Source organism: Chinchilla lanigera, unplaced genomic scaffold, assembly GCF_000276665.1.
Source record: "Chinchilla lanigera isolate Chin_1 unplaced genomic scaffold, ChiLan1.0 scaffold00068, whole genome shotgun sequence".
NCBI lineage: Eukaryota > Metazoa > Chordata > Mammalia > Rodentia > Chinchillidae > Chinchilla > Chinchilla lanigera.
In genome coordinates this window covers 7,510,895-7,514,933 of record NW_004955469.1, presented here as the reverse complement: position 1 = coordinate 7,514,933, position 4,039 = coordinate 7,510,895, and the positions used below count along the sequence as shown (strand labels likewise).

The 4,039-nt window shown below is 40.6% G+C and overlaps 1 protein-coding gene and 1 pseudogene across 20 annotated transcripts in view; both read left to right on the top strand.

Moving 5' to 3' along the window:
- Window positions 1-4,039, top strand: part of Dtnb (dystrobrevin, beta) — a 368,991-nt gene that overhangs the window by 256,834 nt on the left and 108,118 nt on the right. The gene's annotated exons all lie outside the window — the stretch shown is intronic.
- Window positions 2,299-2,969, top strand: LOC102024211 (annotated as a pseudogene).

Below are 4,039 nucleotides of genomic sequence, written 5' to 3'. Positions count from 1 at the left end.
GATCTTTCCCAGAAAAGGTTCACTGAAGACTAAGTTGACCGTGTACTAAGCCTTTATGGTTGTAAACAAATCAAATCAGACATTTTATTGAGTAGCATAAGCCACAGTGGTGTAAGCATAAATAAAAGATGACTGGTGACTACATAAGTTTAACATTCTCAAAAAGAAGAATGTCCCAGGTCCCTAGCAACACATCCTGAAAATAGGTTTAGTGCTTTGTCTACAGCAGTGCTCCTCAGCTTCCTTGCAATGTATCCCTGTACCATTTCCTCTGGGGGATGGGCAGAAATAGGGTCAGTGAAGAACTTGAGTGGAGAGGCAAGAAGAGTGGCAATGGGCTGAGCTCTGCTCTGGGCACTATTTCTAACAATGCGTGTGTGTAGTGAGCTCACAGCAGTGATTGGGTCATCAGTTTAGCCTAGAAAGGCTTCCTGATCAGCTGTGCAGTTGTTCAGCCTTAGAAATGTTTTCAGTCATAGCACCCTGAACATGCCTGATCTTGTCTGGTTTTGGAAGCTTAGCAGGATCAGACCTGGTTAGTCCTTCAATGGGAAATGTTAAGTTCAAACATTAAAGAGTAATTTCTGTGTCACTAGAAAACGTAGTGGACTTGTTTTTTGTTTTTTGTTTTTTTTCCAGACAGGGTTTCACTATGTGGTTCAGGCTGGCCTTGAATTGGGTTGTAGCCCACCCTGACTTGCAGCAATCCTTCTGCTTCAACCTCCCAAGTGCTGCAGGCATGTGCCACCATGCCTGGCTTGGACATTTATGAATATGTCTAAATATTTTAACATAAACTACCTTGAAATAAGGTAATAAGTTTACCTTGAAGTAAGTTGATATTGTTGAAAATCAGGAAGTGTCTTTGAACTTTGTTCCTCTTTTGGAAAATGGCTTTGATTGTTCTATGTCCCTTTCATTTCCATATGAATTTACAATCAACTCATTAAATCCAAAGGCCAGGGATATAATCAGTGGCACAAGTGCCTGCCTGGCAAGTGCAAGGTCTTGAGTTCAATTCCCAGTACCAAAAAAAAAAAGTTTCTCATTAAGTCCTGCAAAAAGTATAATAAAGGCAGCTGTAATTTTAATAGGAATTGAATCCATTGAGTCCATAGATCAATTTGGGGACTATTGCTGTGCTAACAGTTTTAAGTCTTTCAGTCCATAAGTGTGAGATGTCTTTCCATTTACAATATTTAGGCCTTCTTTAGTTCCTTTCAATGTTGTTTTACAGTTTTCAGTGTATAAATCTTACACTTGGGCTAAATTTATTCCTAGGTATTTTATTCTTTTGATGCCATTATGAATGAAATTGTTTTCTTTTTACTGCTAATATATAGAGTACAAATGATTTTTTTATATATTGATCTTGTGTTCTTTTTGTGTGGACTCTTTAGGGTTTTCTATGTATGAGGTCATGTATCTGCAAGTATAGACATTTTTATTTCTTCCATTGCAATCTGCAGGTTTTTATTTCTTTTTCTTGTCTAATTGTTTCAGTAAACTCTCACTCTTAAATGATAATTTGACTAGATTTAGAATCTAGCCAGAAGTCGCTTTCCCTTCATTCTTTGAAGTTACCACTCACTCCTTCATGACCTTGTAGTTACTTTTGCTGAAAATGATCTGATTCTCCTGATGAATGTCTTATATTTTGTTAGCAGCATTCTTAAAATTTTCTTTAAATAATTGATAATGTGGCTGCATCAGTTGGGGTTTATTAGAGAAACAGATAATAACACAAGATATACAAATGTACAAGAAATTACAAGTTTGGCTTAACAGTGGTCAGCCACAGAGTTGGATGAGGAAGCGTGCAGAGGGTGTCTGCACGCTGGAGATTGAAGAGCCCAGCCCCAGGCCTGGAGCTCACTGCAATGTCCATGCAAGTTCGTATCGGGAGGCCAATGGGTCTGCAACGAAATGCTAAAGAATCTACAAGAAAAGCCAGAGAGCCTACACCAGAAGGCTGAAGAGTCCCAGGCAAAAGCCAAACAGTCTGCACCAGAAGCCAGGAGATGACCAAGCCGAAGGTGAAGACTGGAGCTCCTCCGAAGAACCAGCAGCCAGTCCGTTCTCAGTTTCCTTTTTTTTAACCCACAGCACTTTGTCCTGTCTCCACATTCTCATTTCCCTAAGCCTCTGAATCCCTTCATTGATAGTAAACCAAGGAATATCAGGCATCTCTAAATGGACCAGAGCTTGACGTGCAGCCGGGCACCCACGAGAGCTGCCACTCAGCCTGCCACTGCAGGATGTGCTGAAGGAGGGGGCTGCTCCCTGCTGAGGCTCATGATGGCTAGAGAATACTCGGTGAAGTATCTGCGTTGCTTGCGCTACACCCTTAATCTGCTATTTTGGTTAATGTCCATCAGTGTGTTGCCTGTCTCTGCTTAGATGAGGGATTACCTAAATAATGTTCTGACTTTAACTGCTGAAACAAGAGTGGAGGAAGCAGTCATCTTGACTTACTTTCCTATAGTCCATCCGATCATGATTGCTATTTGCTGTTTCCTTATCATTGTGGGAGTGCTGGGATACTGTGGAACAGTGAAAAGAAACCTGTTGCTTCTTGCATGGTTTACTATGTGCAGAATGACAAACTCTTAGATATAGCTCTCACATTTCTTAACTTTGGAAGTTTACTTGTCATTTTCTGTGTAGAGCTGGCTTGTGGAGTGTGGACATATGAGCAGGAACTTATGATTCCAGTACAGTGGTCAGATGTGGTGACTTTGAAAGCCAGAATGACAAATTATGGCTTGCCTAGATACAGGTGGCTTACTTATGCTTGGGATATTTTTCAGAGAGAGTTGAAGTGTTGTGGAGTGCTGTATTTTACTGACTGGCTGGAAATGACAGAGATGGACTGGCCTCCAGATTCTTGCTGTGTTAGAGAGTTCCCAGGATGTTCCAAACAGGCTCACCAGGAAGATCTCAGTGACCTTTATCAAGTGGTGTTCTGAGCCAGAAGTGGAGACAGGACAAAGTGCTGTGGGTTAAAAAAAAAAAAAAGGAAACTGAGAAAGGACTGGCTGCTGGTTCTTCGGAGGAGCTCCAGTCTTCACCTTCGGCTTGGACATCTCCTGGCTTCTGGTGCAGACTGTTTGGCTTTTGCCTGGGACTCTTCAGCCTTCTGGTGTAGGCTCTCTGGCTTTTCTTGTAGATTCTTTAGCATTTCGTTGCAGACCCATTGGCCTCCCGATACGAACTTGCATGGACATTGCAGTGAGCTCCAGGCCTGGGGCTGGGCTCTTCAATCTCCAGCGTGCAGACACCCTCTGCACGCTTCCTCATCCAACTCTGTGGCTGACCACTGTTAAGCCAAACTTGTAATTTCTTGTACATTTGTATATCTTGTGTTATATCTGTTTCTCTAGTAAACCGTGACTGATGCAGTGGCATTTTATCAAAATCTAAATATAATGTTTGTGTGTCTATTTAATTTTTGTCTTATTTTAATGTACAAGATTTTTAAGTCTATGAGGCTTATATCTTTCACCAGTTCTGAAAAATTCTCTGTGATTATCTGTTCTGGTAACACTATTGTCTCCTCTCCATTCTCTTACTCTCTCTGGAACTCTGAAATACCTACTTTAAAACTCTTATATGTACCTCTCACATTTCTTAACTTTTTAAAAATGTTCTAATAATCTTTAGATGTATTTAGTTCTACATAGTCTATTGGTGAAAATTTTTAAAAGCTTAGTATTATGATTTTCATTTCTAAAATCTGGCTATTTTTCAGAGCACCATTCTATACTCTAGATGCCTGAGGGTATTAAAGATACACATTTTAGAGATCTTCTAGGTGGTGTGTTTTCTCTTTTGCAGGGAGGACATAGGAAGTGCCAGATTTAAGGTTTTCTGACTCCCCTAAATTGACCTGCTCTTTTCTTTGAGGCCCTTGACTGCTGAGAAGTAGTCCTTACTCATCACCATGGCCTCTCCTTTTTTTTCCTCCCAGGTAGGAGTCTTCTTCATTTTTTTTTACACTTAAGAGTTTCTTGGGGTTTTTTTTGGTTGTTGTTTTGGG